Below are 19,033 nucleotides of genomic sequence, written 5' to 3'. Positions count from 1 at the left end.
GGGGAAAAGCCTCGAAGACATGGGCACAGGGGGAAATTTCCTGAATAGAAGAGCAATGACTTGTGCTGTAAGATCGAGAATGGAAAAATGGGACCTCATAAAATTGCAAAGCTTCTGAAAGGCAAAAGACACTGTCAATAAGACAAAATGGCCACCAACAGATTGGGAAAGGATCTTTACCTACCCTAAATCAGATAGGGGACTAATAATCAATATGTATATAAAGAACTCAAAAAGGTGGACTCCAGAAAATCAAAGAAGCCCATTAAAAAATGGGGCTCAGAGTGAAACAAAGAATTCTCACCTGAGGAATACCGAATGGCTGAGGAATACCTAAAAATGTTCAGCATCCTTAATCATCAGGAAAACCAAATCAAAACAACCCTGAGATTCCACCTCACACCAGTCAGAATGGCTAAGATCAAAAATTCAGGTGACAGCAGATGCTGGCGTGGATGTGGAAAAAGAGGAACACTCCTCCATTGTTGGTGGGATTGCAAGCTTGTACAACCACTCTGGAATTCAGTCTGGTGGTTCCTCCAAAAATTGGACATACCACTACTGGAGGATCCCACAATACTTCTCCTGGGCATATATCCAGAAGATGTTTCAACTGTTAAGAAGGACACATGCTCCACTATGTTCATAGCAGCCTTATTTATAATAGCCAGAAGCTGGACAGAACCCAGATGCCCCTCAAGAGAGGAATAAATACAGAAAATATGGTACATTTACGCAATGGAGTACTATTCAGCTACTAAAAGAATGAATTTATGAAATCCCTAGGCTAATGGATGGACCTGGAGGGCATCATCCTGAGTGAGGTAACTCAATCACAAAACAACTCACATGATATGTACTTACTGATAAGTGAATATTAGCCCAGAAACTTCGATTACCCAAGATATAAGACACAATTTGTGAAACACATGAAGCTCAGGAAGAATGAAGACCAAGGTGTGGATACTTTGCCCCTTCTTGGAATTGGGAGCAAGGCACCCATGGAAGGATCTATAGAGACAGAGTTTGGACCTGAAAAGAAAGGATGGACCATCTAGAGGCTGCCATACCCGGAAATCCATCCCATAATCAGCCTCCAAATGCTGACACCATTGCATACACTAGCAAAATTTTGCTGAAAGGACCCTGATATAGCTGTCTCAGGTGAGGCTATGCCGGGGCCAACAAACACAATAGTGGATGCTCACTGTTAGCTATTGGATGGATCACAGGGCCCAATGTAGGAGCTAGAGGAAGTACCCAAGAGCTGAAGAGGTCTGCAACCCTATAGGTAGAACAACAATATGAACTAATCAGTACCCCCAGAGCTCATGCCTCTAGCTGCATATGTATCAGAAGATGGCCTGGTTGGCCATCAGTGGAAAGAGAGGCCCATTGGTCATGCAGACTTTATATGCCTCAGTACAGGGGAACACCAGGGCCAAGAGATGTGAGTGGGTGGGTGGGGGAACGGGTGTTGGAGGGTGTGGGGGACTTTTGGGATAGCATTGGAAATGTAACTGAAATAAATACCCAATAATAATAATAACAATAATAAAGAAAACTTAGACAGAGTTAAAGTTGGGCATAAATTATTCTTATTTATAGCAGCATCCAGAATCAGAAGAATTTCAGAACGGTCAACTGCACAAAGAATTAAGTTGAAGCCAAGTAAGGCTACTTCCTAATTGGCCATACCTATGTACTTGGCTTTTGAAGTATTTGAAGTCTTTGATTATGAGGATTATGCTTATGTGGATATGGTCAGATTGGAGGTCCTTTGATATATAACCCACCTACTAGTTGACTATGGGGCTATTGCCTGTGACTCATGTCAGAGACCATCTAGGAAAGCATATGGCAAGCAAGTGAATTTTCTGGAGATTGTCCACCATTTTGCATGGCTGTAATGTGTTAGCTCTGGGATGCAGGGTCTTAAGAGACTTCATCTCAGGATTGCTTCTCACTGCAAATGCCTAATGATTCCTGGGCATCAGTCCATCATATTGGGCATATTTTCTTCAGAATCAATATGAAGATGTACTTCCATGTAGTAATTCTGTGTAGACAAATTGATGATTTTATAATTCCCAATAAATGACTTTATAGAACTCCTAAATTGATACTGGTAATCTCATGCCCCATATAGAATAAAAGCTGCAAATAGAGCTCTGTAACCTTCATCTGTCACATGCTAATGGCACCAGGAAAAGGAAGGAGGCGAAGAAGAAATTTACAATCATAGAAAACGTTCCTTCTAGGTTAGAAATGAGGCCAATATCTGATAACTAAAGTTCATAATAAGCTGGAAATAGGAAATTTATTGTAGGTGAAAGGACAGAAAATAAATGATGGATTAGTTGACTTATACAGGACTTCAAATTACTATAGATCCAAGGCAAATAATTTGTCTTTTGGCAAAACCATGCTAACTTGTGACATAAGAATTATTGCTTTAAACTTACAATGAACTTATGGAGCTAGTAGCAGATAATGAATATTTAGTCAGGAACTAGTCTTAATGGAAAGACATGTAAACAGTTCTGCTGTAACTCCTTAAGCCTTGGCAAAGTATGACATGAAGTATTGCCTTAAACTTCCTATGAACTTATGAAATGTAAAAATGCTTTAAAAACCATGTGATCAATTATCCTGAGAAGATATAACAATTAAGAACTACAATAAAGTATGGGGCTGGAGAGATGGCTCAGAGGTTAAGAGCACTGACTGCTCTTCCAGAGGTCTTGAGTTCAATTCCCAACAACCACATGGCAGCTCACAACCATCTGTAATGGAACCTGATGCCCTCTTCTGGTGGGTCTGAAGAAAGACAGCTGCAGTGACCTTATATACAGAAAGAAAAAAAAATTAAAAAAAAATATATGATGGAGCTCTTTTTCCAGCCGCATCTGATGTGTATGTTGTCTGTATGCCTGATTTTCTTTCTCTCTTCTCTTTTCTTTTTTTTCCCACTCTGTCCCACAAAGAGTTAACAAACCCTGATCTTCTAGTCTGGACAGCTAAGAGTTCCTGGTTCAAAGAGAGAAGAACCCAAGTAATTAAGTTTCTTTCCCCCTGCTGCTATCAGCAGGAAGAATTTCCAGAAGCCAACAGTCCTTGAGTCTGGAAAGCAAGGGAGAGTTAAATTGCCAGAAGGCATCAGCTTTGGGAACTGATAGATCGCCATCATACACATTTGATGCCTGTCTCAGTTTATCTTGTAATGTCAAAGCTGGTCCTTGACAGGTTCATATACAAAATGTGGTGATTTGAATAAGACTGGACCCCAGAGGCTCTTATATTTGAATGCTTCATCACCAGGAAGTGGCACTAATTAAAGATTTAGAAGAAATGGGAGGTATGACCTTGTTGGGGAAAGTGTGTCACTTGGCTTCAGCTTTGAGATTTTAAAAGCCTAGGCCCAATTCTCTACTCATTCTTTGAGATTTAAAAACCTAGGCCCAATTCTCTACTTCAGCTTTGAGATTTTAAAAGCCTGGGCCCAATTCTCTACTCATTCTTTGTATCAGGATGTGGCTCTCAGTTACTGCTCTATCGTCTGCCGGCATGCCACTATGTTGCCTGACATGATAATAATGGACTTATCCTCTGAAAACTCTAAGCAAGGCTCCAGTTAAATGCTTTCACTTATTAATCTTGCTTTGGGCTTGATGTCTCTTCACATAAGAACCATGACTAATACAGAAGAAATATTTGGTGTTATGGATGTGCTGTCAGCAGATTTTCTTATCTCCATTTGCTTTTAGTCCCCTCAAAGAATATCTCTCCACTTTCACCTCGAGGTGTTGGAAAAGAGCCTCAACATTCGTCTATTTGGGGACAAGAGAAAATGTGTAAATGACAACAACCACATCATCCACAATTGATATGTACTCAATAGAATCAAAATCCATTATCCTGCCCTCTCCTTACCAAACAGATCTTCATTTCCTTGCAGTAATTGCAATCACCATCTCAATGACAAAAGCTTCGGGCCTCAGAGCATTTCCCCTTATTCTCCTGATCCATCTGTAACTCACAGTTTCTGGGTGTCTTGTTTTGTTTTTCTACACCTATGGTGTTGCCAGCCAGTGTTCTTTTTCCAAATGTGTGATTCCATCACTCATAAAGCAGCATTAAACAACCCTACAAAATTGCTCCTATCCTTTTAAAACTCTATTATCCTCCTTTTCTAGCATAAGCCCAAGCTCTTAGCCCTGCCTCTTTACATTTTACAGAAGTTGCTACAAGACAGAAACCTGTGTAAAGTGCTGTCATCACTAGAAAAAGCATAGCATTTCATGTCCTCAAGAACTCATTTCCTAGTCTGTGGCAAACTTTCTGAACTCATTTTCTATTTTCTCTTTTAATTTCTCACTGTTTTCTACATAGCTGTTTTGTTCCTCTTTAATATATCATTTACACTCTGTCACTTGGCTTTACACTGATGATCTCATTGGTGTAAACAGTTTCACCTAGATAAAGGTTCCCATCTGTGCTGGCTAGTTTATGTCAGCCTAACACAAGGCAGCAGTATCTGGGTATGTGATGGATCCAGGAGAGTGCTGCCCAGCTGGGCTGAACTCTGGGTCCAGAGCAGCCAAGAGAGAATGTAGGATTTAGTAAGTAATAACCCAGGATGATCAGAGGGAGGTGGATTAGTCATGTGGAGATTAGGAACTGCCCCAGCCATTGAGCTGATTAAGGCATATCAAAATATAAAAGTTGTGTGTGTATTTCTTTCATTCAGGAACCCAGAACATTGGGATTGCTATCAAGGAACACACCACTGCAGGGACTTATTTATTTCAGCCCAACAAACTGAGTATCTAGTTAGCACGACTGTTATATGACTTTGTCCTCAGCCACTGGTCCCATGTTCTAGTTACATTCTAGTCCTGATTTCCCTCAGAAATGGAGTGTGACCCCATAGTTAGAAGCTGAAACAAAACTCTTCTTCCAAGAGATGATTATGAAGTTTCATTGCAGCAAAAGAAAGCTTCACCTCTCCATTTATTTATGCCAAAGTTCAGATCTCCTAAAACATTGCCTCCATTTAAAAAAAAATCTATAAAAATACAAAGTTCCTTAGTCTTTACATATACCTTAAATTCTTATAGTATTACATTATCAGAACTATCATTGTATACCATTATTTCTATTGTCCTCAACAATCAACAAGTGACACTTAGGATCCTTACTGTCTAATGCAGGTGCTGCTTTGTTCTTGCCATTGTCAAAGATCTGAGTAGCCACTACAATGCTGAATTGTCTCCTGCAAATTTGACTAATCAGAGAATTAGTATATATTACACTCAGAAAACATGGAGGAACCAAGTGTCTGACCTGAGTGAAGTGCCATTTTAGATTGAGAAGACAACAGATATGGAGAGGCCCATGAGTTCAGTTAGCTGTTTTGAAATCTTGTGTCTGTCAAAGTTTGGCAAATGGTATCTGATATTAATCAGAGAACAGGCAAAATGACCTGGTATTGCTCAGAAAAAAACTGAATAAGCCATTTCTCATAGACTAAAGAAGTTCTTGTGCAGATTTGAAATCAGAGCATTAGATTAAATTGATCTAAAGAACCTGAATGTCTAATGATATTTTCAGAACTCAGCCTTCCTTGATACTGAACAGAGATGGATTTTTGAATATATGTATCAATTTTTTCTCCTTATAGATGGTTCCTTATTACAGACATAACAATTAAGTAGTCCAAAGATATAGATACTTAAAAATCCAAATAACAGGTTATCAATAAAGCAACCTAAATCTGATCAGTTGACCATTAAGCCCATGCAGAATATAATGCCTAAGAAAATTAATAATCTACATATCAAAAGAAAAGCATCTAAATATCACAATCAAACGTTAACCAAAGCTCTGACCAGAGTGAAACCTAGCTCCCACCTATGACTTGTTTGCATATTTGAACATGTAGAAATAGCCAGATCTTCTGAACACACACTTCATTTCTTAAGTCTAGTTTGTTAATTAAAAACAGTAAGCATGATCCGGGCACCTTCCCTGCCTGAGGAGAGGTGTCTGCCCTGCCCGGGAGGGCTTTGCCACAGCATCTGGGGGAGCCATTTTGCTTCCTGGATCCCACCAAAATTAGTCTGTGCAGGTGAGAATGTGGACTAAAGAAGCTAGCAGCTTCTGGGACAGGCCCTGTTTCACGCCTTCATCTTCTGTCAGGAGGCAGGTCCAAACGCCAGATATCTGTGCACCTTCCCTGCAAGAGGAGTGCTTGCCTGAAGAGAGTGCTCTAACCACTGAAACTCAGGAGAGAGCTAGTTACCCAGGTCTGCTGATACAGGCTAACAAAATCACAAGAGGAACAAGCTCTAACCACAGACAACTATAACAACTAAGTCCATAGATTACCAGATGGCAAAAGGCAAACGTAAAAATCTTACTTACAGAAACCAAGACTATTCACCATCATCAGAACCCAGCACTCCCACCTCAGGCAGTCCTGGGCACCCCAACACACCAGAAAAGCTATCTGGTCTACCCAGATTTAAAAGCATATCTCATGATGATGGTAGAGGACATCAAGAAAGACTTTAATAACTCACATAAAAAATTACAGAATACTGCTAAAGAGTTATGAATTCTTAATGAAAAACAAGAAAACACAACCAAACAGGTGATGGAAATGAACAAAACCAAGCTAGACCTAAAAAGGGAAGTAGACACAATAAAGAAACCCAAAGTGAGGCAAAGATGGAGATAGAAACCCTAGGAAAGGAATCTGGAACCATTGATGACAGCATCAGCATCAGAATACAAGAGATGGAAGAGAGAACCTCAGGTGTAGAAGATTCCATAGAGAACATCTGCACAACAATAAAAGAAAATGCAAAATGCAAAAAGATTCTGACTCAAAACATCCAGGAAATCCAGGACATAATGACAAGACCAAACCTACAGATAATAGGAGTAGATGAGAATGAAGATTTTCAACTTAAAGAGCCAGCAAATATCTTCAACAAAATTATGGAAGAGAACTTCCCAAACCTAAAGAAAGAGATGCCCATGAACATACAAGAAGCCTACAGAACTCCAAATAGACTGGACCAGAAAAGAAATTCCTCCTGACACATAATAATCAGAACAATAAATGCATTAAATAAAGATAGAATATTAAAAGCAGTAAGGGAAAAAGGTGAAGTAATATATAAAGGCCAGCCTATCAGAATTACACCAGATTTTTCACCAGAAACTATGAAAGCCAGACGATCCTGGACAGATGTTATACAGACACTAAGAGAACACAAATTCCAGCCCAGGCTACTATATCCAGCCAAACTTTCAATTACCACAGATGGAGAAACCAAAGTATTCCTTGACAAAACCAAATTCACACATTATCTTTCCATGAATCTGGGCCTTCAAAGGATAATAACAACAACAACAACAAAAATTTTAAAAACGTGCAAGGACAGAAACCACGTCCAAGAAAAAGCAAGAAAGTAATCCTTCAACAAACCTAAAAGAAGACAGCCACAAGAACAGAACGCCAACTCTAACAACAAAAACAGTAGGAAGCAACAGTTACTTTTCCTTAATATCTCCTAATATCAATGGACTCAATTCCCGAGGAAAAAGACATAGACTAACAGACTGGCTACACAAACAGGACACAACATTCTGCTGCTTACAGGAAACCCATCTCAGGGAAAAAGAAAGACACTACCTCAGAATGAAAGGCTGGAAAACAATTTTCCAAGCAAATGGTCTGAACAAACAAGCTGGAGTAGCCATTCTAGTATAAAATAAAATCGAGTTCCTACCCAAAGTCATCAAAAAAGACAAGGAGGGGCACTTCATACTCATCAAAGGTAAAATCCTCCAAGAGGAACTCTCAATTCTGAATATCTATGCTCCAAATACAAGGGCAGCCACATTCATTAAAGAAACTTTAGTAAAGCTCAAAGAACACATTGCACCTCACATAATAGTAGTGGGAGACTTCAACACACCACTTTCACCAATGGACAGATCATGGAAACAGAAACTAAACAGGGACACAGTGAAACTAACAGAAATTATGAAACAAATGGATCTAACAGATATCTAAAGAACATTTTATCCTAAAACAAAAGGATATACCTTCTTCTCAGCACCTCATGGTACCTTCTCCAAAATTGACCACATAATTGGAAACAGAACAAGCCTCAACAGATACAAAAATATTGAAATTGTCCCATGCATCCTATCAGATCACCATGGAATAAGGCTGATCTTCAATAACAAAATAAATAATAGAAAGCCAACATTCACGTGGAAACTGAACAACACTCTTCTCAATGATACCTTACTCAAGGAAGGAATAAAGAAAGAAATTAAGGACTTTTTGGAGTTTAATGAAAATGAAGCCACAACATACCCAAACTTATGCGACACAATGAAAGCATTTCTAAGAGGAAAACTCTTAGCTCTGAGTGCCTCCAAAAAGAAACTAGAGAGAGCACACATTAGCAGCTTGACAACACACCTAAAAGGTCTAGAACAAAAGGAAGCAAATTCACCCAAGAGGAGTAGATGGCAGGAAATACTCCAAATCAAGGGCGAAATCAACCAAGAGGAAACAAGAAGAACTATTCAGAGAATTAACCAAATGAGGAGCTAGTTCTTTGAGAAAATCAACAAGATAGATAAACCCTTAGCTAGACTCACTAGAGGGCACAGGGATAGCATCCTAATTAACAAAATCAGAAATGAAAAGGGAGACATGACAACAGATCCTGAAGAAATCCAAAACACCATCAGATCCTTCTACAAAAGGCTATACTCAACAAAACTGGAGATCCTAGATGAAATGGACAAATTTCTAGACAGATACCAGGTACCAAAGTTAAATCAGGATCAGGTTAATGATCTAAACAGTCCTATATCCCCTAAAAAAAAAATAGAAGCAGTCATTAATACTCTCCCAACCAAAAAAAGCCCAGGACCAGATGGTTTTAGTGCAGAGTTCTATCAGACCTTCAAAGAAGATCTAATTCCAGTTCTTCACAAACTATTCCACAAAATACAAGCAAAAGGTACTCTACACAATTCATTCTACGAGGTCACAATTACTCTGATACCTAAACCACAGAAAGACCCAACTAGGATAGAGAACTTCAGGCCAATTTTCCTTATGAATATCGATGCAAAAATCCTCAATAAAATTCTCGCTAACCAAATCCAAAAACACATCAAAACAACCATCCATCCTGATCAAGTAGGTTTCATTCCAGGAATGCAGGGGTGGTTTAATATACTGAAATCCATCAACGTAATCCACTATATAAACAAACTGAAAGAAAAAAACCACATGATCATCTCTCTATATTCTGAGAAAGCATTTGACAAACTCCAACACCCATTCATGATAAAAGTCTTGGAAAGATTAAGAATTCAAGGTCCTTACCTAAACATGATAAAAGCAATCTACAGCAAACCAGTAGCCAACATCAAAGTAAATTGTGAGAAGCTGAAAGCAATTCCACTAAAATCAGGGACTAGACAAGGCTGCCCACTTTCTCCCTACCTATTCAACATTGTACTTGAAGTCCTAGCCAGAGCAATTCGACCACAAAAGGAGATCAAGGGGATACAAATTGGAAAGGAAGAAGTCAAAATATCACTTTTTGCAGATGATATGATAGTATATATACGTGACCCTAAAAATTCCACCAGAGAACTCCTAAATCTCATAAACAGCTTCAGTGAAGTAGCTGGATATGAAATTAAATCAAACAAGTTAATGGCCTTTCTCTACACAAAGGATAAACAGGCTGAGACAGAAATTAGGGAAACAACACCCTTCTCAATAGCCAAAAATAATATAAAATACCTTAGAGTGACTCTAACTAAGGAAGTGAAAGATCAGTATGATAAGAACTTCAAGTCTCTGAAGAAAGAAATTAAAGAAGATCTCAGAAGATGGAAAGATCTCCCATTCTCATTGATGGGCTGGATCAATATAGTAAAAATGACTATCTTGCCAAAAGCAATCTACAGATTCAATGCAATCCCCATCAAAATTCCCACTCAATTCTTCAATGAATTAGAAAGGGCAATCTGCAAATTCACCTGGAATAATTTTAAAAAAACCTAGGATAGCAAAAACTCTTCTCAAGGATAAAATAACCTCTGATGGAATCACCATGCCTGACCTAAAGCTGTACTACAGAGCAATTGTGATAAAAAATGCATGGTACTGGTATAGCGACAGACAAATAGACCAATGGAATAGAATTGAAAACCCAGAAATGAACCCACACACTAATGGTCACTTGATCTTTGACAAGGGAGCTAAAACCATCCAGTGGATAAAAGACAGCATATTGAACAAATGGTGCTGGCACAACTGGCAGTTATCATGTAGAAGAATGCAAATTGATCCATTCCTATCTCTTTGTACTAAGGGCAAATCTAAATGGATCAAGGAATTCCACATAAAAACCAGAGACAGTGAAACTTATAGAGGAGAAAGTGAGGAAAAGCCTTGAAGATATGGGCACAGGGGAAAAATTCCTGAATTGATCAGCAATGGTTTGTGCTGTAATATGGAGAATCAAAAAATGGGACCTCATAAAATTGCAAAGCTTCTATAAGGCAAAAGACACTGTCAAAAGGACAAAAAGGCCACCAACAGATTGGGTAAGGATCTTTACCTATCCTAAATCAGATAGGGGACTAAAATCCAATATATATAAAGAACTCAAGAAGATGGACTCCAGAAAATCAAATAACCCCATTAAAAATGTGGCTCAGAACTAAACAAAGAATTCTCACCTGAGAAATACTGAATGGCTGAGAGGCACCTGAAAAAATGTTCAACATCCTTAATCATCAGGGAAACCAAATCAAAACAACCCTGAGATTCCACCTCACACCAGTCAGAATGGCTAAGATCAAAAATTCAGGTGACAGCAGATGCTGACAAGGATGTGGAGAAAGAGGAACACTACTCCACTGTCGGTGGGATTGCAAGGTTGTACAACCACTCTGGAAATCAGTCTGGCGGTTCCTCAGGAAAGTGGACATAGTACTACTGGAGGATCCCGCAATGCCTTTCCTGGGAATATATCCAGAAGATGTTCCAACCGATAAGAAGGACACATGCTCCACTATGTTCATAGCAGCCTTATTTATAATAGCCAGAAGCTGGAAAGAACCCACATGCCCCTCAACAGAGGAATGGATACAGAAAATGTGATACATTTACACAATGGAGTACTACTCAGCTATTAAAAAGAATAAATTTATGAAATTCCTAGGCAAATTGATGAACCTGGAGGGCATCATCCTGAGTGTGGTAACTCAATCACAAAAGAACTCACATGATATGTCCTCACTGATAAGTGCATAGTAGTGCAGATACTTAGAATACCCAAGATATAAGATACCATTTGTGAAAGTCATGAAACTCAAGAAGAATGAAGACTAAAGTGTGGACACTTTGCCCCTTCTTAGATTTGGGAACAAAACACCCATGGAAGGAGTTACAGAGACAAAGTTTGGAGCTGAGACCAAAGGACAGACATCTAGAGACTGCCATATCTGGGGATCCGTCCCATAATCAGCCTCCAAATGCTGACACCATTGCATACACTAGCAAGATTTTGCTGAAAGGACCCTGATATAGCTGTCTCTTGTGAGACTATGCTGGGGCCTAGCAAACACAGAAGTGGATGCTCACAGTTAGCTATTGGATGGATCACAGGGCCCCCAATGGAGGAGCTAGAGAAAGTACCCAAGGAGCTAAAGGGGTCTGCAACCCTATAGATGGAACAACAATATGAACGAATCAGTACCCCTTGGAGCTCATGTCTCTAGCTGCATATGTAGCAGAAGATAGCCTAGTCTTCCTTCAGTGGAAAGAGAGGCCCATTGGTCTTGCAAACTTTATATGCCTCAGTACAGGGAACGCCAGGGCCAGGAAGGGGAGTGGATGCGTAGGGGAGTGGGGGTGGGGGTATGGGTGACTTTTGGAATAGCATTGGAAATGTAAATAAAGAAAATACCTAATTAAAATTAAATTTAAAAAAAACAGCAAGCATGTGATAAGATCAACATTTAGGCCATACTAACCATCAGCTTAAACCTTCCGTGAGCACACCTGAAATTGAGCCAATGGGAGCATACTGGTAACTTGCTATGAAATAATAACTTAGAAGAACTATGCAGTTGTAGAGAAACAATGTCAGAAGAGCTCATTCTGTGCTCCAGTCTTTATTTGGACATGTTCAGGAGAATTCAACACTGTGTGTACCTCCAGGTGAAAAGATGTTAGAAATGGAAGATTCCATGGGTTGCCTTAGTGATTTTGATCTAGAAGGTAGGAAGAAATAACAGAACTAAAGGCAGTATGATCAAAAGGGCTGGATATATTTTATCAGCTCTGAGATGCTGATCTGGATGCTGGGTCAATTTTGATGTTTGAATAGGATTCTTGCTTTTGTATACATCCTGAGAAAATATAGAAAGATATGTGTACTGACTGGTTTTGTTCGTCAACTTCACAAAGGCTGGAATTATCACAGAGAAAGGAGCTTCAGTTGGGGAAGTGCCTCCATGAGATCCAGCTGTGGGACATTTTCTCAATTAGTGACCAAGGGGCAAGGACCCTTGGGGGGTGATGCCATCTCTGGGCTGGTAGTCTTAGGTTCTATAAGAGAGCAGGGTGAACAAGGCAGGGGAAGTAATCCAGTAAGAAACATTCCTCCATGGCCTCTGCATCAGCTCCTGTTTTCTGAACTGCTTGAGTTCCAGTCCTGACTTCCTTTAGTGATGAATAGCAGTTTGGAGGTATAAACCTCTCCTCCCCAACTTGCTTCTTAGTCATGATGTTTTGTCCAGGAATAGAAACCCTGACTAAGGCAATATGTATATTTTTTTCTTTCTCCATCATAGTCATAAAGTCCATTTGCCTAATGCCAATGACCAGCTTTGGCGTTTATGTGTGGTTACACTGAAACACACAGCTGCTGAGAGACAGTGTTGACAGTGCTGCTGAGCGTGGATCTGATACCTATTCTAGGGACTGCTGCCAATGGCAGCCAATAATTAGAGAAGTAGTTACTCAACAGACTTTTCTCAGAGGGAACAAAGCTTAATTTTACTGGGGCTGGTGCTCCCTCTGGCCAGCAGAAAAAGTGTGAACTTTTTTTAACTCTTTGAGGCAGGCAAGAAATAGAAACAAGGAGAAAATTTAGACACACACACACACACACACACACACACACTGACTGAAACAAAAGGCAGAGTTCAATAACTTCATACATACATGCATACATATAGATATATAGAGAGAAATATAGACATTCACATACTGAGTGGTTAGAACAAAATTCCAGCAAGAAGGCTCCAAGTATTTCACAAACACATACATACATATATCTTTACACACAATTGGTGGGTGGAACAAGCTTCAACACACCCCAGACAAGCTTTACATATATACACGCATATTCATAGTTAATGGGTGGAAGGAACAACTGCTATCCCCACTCACCCAAACCTTACACACATACACATAGTTGATGGATAGAAGGGACAATGTTCTAGCCCTCCACACTTTATTTCTTCCATAGCTTATATATCCCAGCAAAATCTTTCAAGCAGTATAAAATTACAATGTGATTACATTTTCATTTTTTCTAGTAAATGATTATGAAAAACAAAACAACAACAACAACAAAAACCCAAAACAGTGTGTTCTCCAATACATTTACAAGAAATAGCACTACTCAGTATAGAAGACAAATTATTCCCTCAAACCCACGTATATATGTAACTAAGCAACTTGTTTTAGATTAACAAAGTGTGGACAAGCAAGGTAGTTTTCTCAGCCAGTTTATCTTACTGGCAGGCAGCAATTTGCAGTTACAAAGAAAGGAATAATTATTTTTTTATTATTCATCCTTAAAAGCAATCTTGTAAGAATCTTAAGAGAACCACAAATCTAAATTTTTATATAAAGATCAGTCATAGCTACCTTAAAACCTCAGAATGCATATGTACTCATTGGCAATTCTTAATAAATCATATCAGGAAGCGGCCGGCGGGCAAAATGGGATAAAAACATTACACACACCCCTCCAGGGCCACACCTACTTCAACGAGGCTATACCTCCTAATGGTATCATTCCCTCAGGATCAAGAATTCAAACACAGGAGTCTGTAAGGGCCAAATCTATTCAAACCGCCATAGTTGATGTCCCAATCTCTCCACTTTGAGGTGTTGCCTGGTTATGGTGAGAAACACTTAAAGGAATGTTCAACATCTTTGGTCATTTTGGAAAGGCAAATCAAAACAATGCTGAGATTTCATTACACCCATCAGTATGGCTAATATCAAAATTTCAAGCTACAGCTCAGGCTGGCAAGGATGTGGAGCAAGGGGAACACTCCTCCATTGCTGATGAAAGTGCAAACTTGTGCAATCCCTTTGGAAATCAATTTATCAGTTTCTTGAAAAAAATTGGGAATAGATCTACCTCAAGACCCAGATATACCATTCCTAGGCATATGCCCAAAAGAAGCTCCACTATTTTACAAAGACACATGCTCAACTATGTTCATAGAACCTTTATTCATAATAGCCAGAAACTGTAAGAAAATGTGGTACATTTACACAAGTGGAGTGTTAGCCGTTAAAAACAATGACATCATGCAAATTTGTAGAGAAATGGAACTAGAGGTCATCCTGAGTGAAGTAACCCAGATCCAGAATGACAAACACGATATGTACTCACTAGTAAGTGGATGTTAGCTATAAAGTAAGAGACAATTATGCTATGGTCCATGGATTCAGAGAGACTAAGAAACAGGGAAGACTGGAGAGGAGCTCACACAAGGATCTCCCTAGAAGGAGAAACTAGAAGAGACTTCAAGGGTGGATTGGTTTTGGATTGGGGTGGGAACAGGAGAGATCAGGAGGTAGAGCAGGAGAAAATACTGGGAGGAAACAACATGGATGGAATCTCAGCGTGGTTTTGATTTCCATTTCCTTGATGGTTAAGGATGTTGAATATTACTTAAATGTTCTTTTACCATTTGAGATTCCTCTGTTGAAAATTCTTGGTTTAACAAAATGATTTTTATATAAATATTTCTTGAAAGTACTCTAAAATAAAAGTGATTTTGTATATTATGACACATTTTATTCAATTATTTCTAAAGTATATCTTCCTTATGAATGATATTTCAAACTCCTATGACTATAATCAACAGCAACCAAGTTATTATCAATAACATTATTAAACCTAACCTAATGCCATATTGGATATCAAATTAAAATATTCTCTTTCATATAATTTAGGGCATTTGCCAAGAGCATTTGTGTATGATGTAAGTGTCGCTTGATTTGTGCCTTGGGACTTAGATCAGGGCTATTGTATATTTATATTGAAATTTATTGCTAAACATTTTAGCAAGGAATTTACCAAGTGAAATTATAATAGAAAGAGCATGCACCTGTGCAATTGGATTTCATCCTTTGTGTTTGGGATGTTTTCTGAAACAACCCCAATCGTATGAGTCGGTTATGTTGGATATTTCATTATCTCAAACAAACAGTATTTCACTTATTTTTCAGCATGCCCCTATAACCAGAGAGGCCAGTGTCATACACAATAAGCTCAAGAAATATAATGTCAAAGAACTCTGCATTATTTAGTAGCTTTGGGGAAGGAAGAGAAATAGAAATTATTTTCTTAAATTCTGCTATATTACATACTCTAGAGTCAACATCCATAGTATGGTTGCTTCTGGCAGAATGCAACCAGAATTTTCCCACCCTCAGTAAGAAAATTTATTTTATCTTAGTGAAATGATATAGAGGAAAGATGGAAACATGGACAAATGATTGAAGATATTTAGTTTAAACAATCTATAGCATTGTTTTTAAGAGAAAAGAATCCAAGCAGGTTACAGGAGTCTATAGAGAGCATCTCTGAGATTCCAGAAATAATTGAAGAAGGAATCCACAGAGCCAAAGAACCATTGGAAAGGAAACTCGAAAGCCAGGTGAGCCACAGAGATAATGCTGCCATTCCTATTATGTCAAACAAATTGACTTGGCTTGGATAGATGTGAGCTTGCTGCAGAATACCGAACAGTGAATTCGGATCTGTGTTTCTCTGAGTTTAAGAAATGCTAAAATTATTTAGTGTACAAATGACCACCAGTTCAACTTACTTTGGTTTCCGTTCAATTATCCTTTCTTTGGAATTATATATAAATGTGCAAATAGAACTTTTTAGTGAGTAAACTATATTACCAAGTCCTTGATTCAATAACTTTCATCTCAATTTATTTTCTATGCTCACTGAGTGAGCTAAACTTGGATGCCAATAATTTTATTTCACTGAATAAATGTTCGTTTTCACCTTGTCATTTTCAAGGAAAGAAGTGATGGATAGTTAGGTTTTTAAACATCAGAAACGCTGAGTTGGGTATATGCTACTTCTATATTAACGAAATTAAGTGTTTAATTGTAATTATAATCAGTCATTAAGTTTTATTGGTAGAATATGGTGACATAGCCATTTGATTTCCCACAAAGTTCTTCATCTGTTTCACAGGCTAACTCATTATTAAGAAATATGTCAAAGGATATTTTTAGTTGATGAGATGAAGACTTCAGAGGAAGCTCTAACTTTTAAGTACATATCGATTTTAATCCAAAAACATCATTTCATTTATATAAAAGTGTGTGTGTATGTGTGTGTTTGTGTGTGTATGTGTGTGTGCACCCGCACATGTGTGTTTATAGGAAAAGTCAAATTATATGTCGAGTAACATATATAAAAATCTGCAAAATTCCTGCCCCTTGAAGTGTCACCTGTATGGCTGCTATGTCACTTGTGTGTCATTAGGTAGCAGAGAGGAGAGAGGCTATTTCTACACAGAGTGTTCTGACCTGTGAACATTTGAATAATTAATAGCCAAACATTCCCTGTAAAAAATGAGCCTGAGACAACCACCAGTCTGGTTCCAGGCAGACTAGAAGAACCCTGACTGGAACCCACTGTAACACTGGGCAGGAGTGAGCCAGAGATAGATGGCCCTTACAAGAAGCCACTCAGATGATCTGGGTCAGGAAAGAGCAGGGGATGACCACCAGGCCTGCTTCATGGGGCCTGGACAGGGAGCTAGCCTGAGATGACCACCAGGCTTGGGGGTCGGGGTTGGAAGTGACTCTACCTGAGATGACCCTGTCTTGGTACCACAATGCAAGAATGGGGAATAGCACTCCTGAGACCACGCCTAAGAAGATTCCAGACACTCAGAGAGCCCAGGTGCCACTAGGAGGAACAAGTAAGTGGTGGCAAGATGGAATAAAAAGAGAAACAGAGGGTTGTGGCACAATGGTAGAGGCAGAACTGAAGATTGGCGGGTAGTGAGGGAACAGCCTGATGTGAGTAGCCAGTGATATTAGCTGGAACTATGGTGAAGTCCTGGCGTGTACTCTCACTAGCAGACACGTCTGGGGCTGTTGGGGGATGGGTTGCAAGGGTGGAGAGTAGGTAAGAGGGGAGAGGAAGACAGGTAGAATTGGGGTGCATGAGGTAAAATACACAAAGAACCAATAAAAAGTTTTAATAAATTTAAAGAATAACCAAAAAAAACCAAACAAACAAAAACAAAACAAAACAGAACAAAAACCCAATTCCTTTTGAGACAGAGTTTCAGTAGGCAGCCCTAGTTGCCTTGGAACTTTCTATGCATGCCAAGATGACCTCACAGTCAGAGATACTCTTGTCTTTGTCTTCCAAGTGCTGGCATTAATGACACTTGGCCACAATTATTTTTAACTGAAGGATTTATTTTGTTCAATTATTTAGTAACTTTTCAATAGTGCGTGTTTGTGGCATGGAGTGCCTTTCTAAATGAAAACAAAGTCGGTTTTAGAAGCAGTCAAACGTGGCACAGATAGAGTTAGTAATGTAGGAAGTAAGCATTTTAAAGCTACAAGAAAATGTTTTTTCTTCCTAGGGGGAACTGTTCAATAACATACATCGATGTGCATAGTATAGCAAACTTTAGTTAACTGGAATCCTTGAAAGGGAATTTTCATTAGTAACTCAAATTTATTTTGACATTTCTACATATTTAATAATATATAATATTTATAATTATATACATATGTAGCATAGTTATTTAACATATACTATAATAATATATCTTTACAAATTAAAATACAAACACAAAGAAATGTATTTTATGCTTAAATTGTACCATATATCATTAAATTCAGGTGCGTCAACATCAAGTCGCAATTTCTCAACATAGCTGTTTCGCCCTTTCTTCTGAGGTGCTGAGTGTTCTCTTTGCCTCAATGCTGCATTCATTGTCTTCCGCATTCAAGCTTCCAGCCCTGGAATTTTAGGACTGCTTTTTATCCTTTGCTACACAACCCTCGATGTTAACATTTCTACTAATTTATCTCTCTATAGAATCAATCCACCTCCCAGATGGGTCCCTTTGAAGTATGAATTCATTTTACCCTATAATCTGTGCTTCTGAAGTTACTGGTTCCCCACAGCCAGTGTGATTACATCTATGATCCTCTTTTGTTTTGTTTTTTTAGCATATCTTTCCAACTTGGCTCCTACTGCTTTTGTGATGTATACCCCTGTCTACTTCACTGGTTTCCTTACTCCTGCACTTTGTGGTTGGTACATACATATGCTTTTGCTACCATCCTTAAATAGACATGGTTTCTATCCTACAATGCTAAAATCCATTTTATCATGTAAGATCCAGTGTAGGTTTCAGTCTCTTCAAGAAATCTTCACAGAATCCTCCAGCAGGCTTTCTGAATTATTTGCCACATCATGTCATTGGACTATTAAAGACATAGTGTAGTAATCCTCAATATTTTTGGTAAAAGGAATTTCTGTCCACTTGAAAACTATTGGAGAGCCAAGGAATTTTAGTTTAGGTGTGACATACCCATCAATATTTATAATGTTATAAAAAATAGAACAGAAAAATTAATTTATTTTAAAATAACAGTGTT

At 38.6% G+C, this 19,033-nt stretch overlaps 1 non-coding gene across 1 annotated transcript; it reads left to right on the top strand.

The window, feature by feature from the left end:
• The first annotated feature begins 16,832 nt into the window (after nucleotides 1-16,832).
• Nucleotides 16,833-16,964, top strand: Gm23128. Its single transcript, XR_003947709.1, has one exon. It is a non-coding gene; the product is annotated as a small nucleolar RNA SNORA17 (small nucleolar RNA).
• Nucleotides 16,965-19,033: the final 2,069 nt, after the last annotated feature.

The sequence above is a fragment of the Mus musculus genome, chromosome 8 (genome assembly GCF_000001635.26).
Source record: "Mus musculus strain C57BL/6J chromosome 8, GRCm38.p6 C57BL/6J".
Classification (NCBI taxonomy): Eukaryota; Metazoa; Chordata; class Mammalia; order Rodentia; family Muridae; genus Mus; species Mus musculus.
Note: the sequence above shows the minus strand (reverse complement) of the source record. Positions and strands in the feature narration are given on the sequence as shown.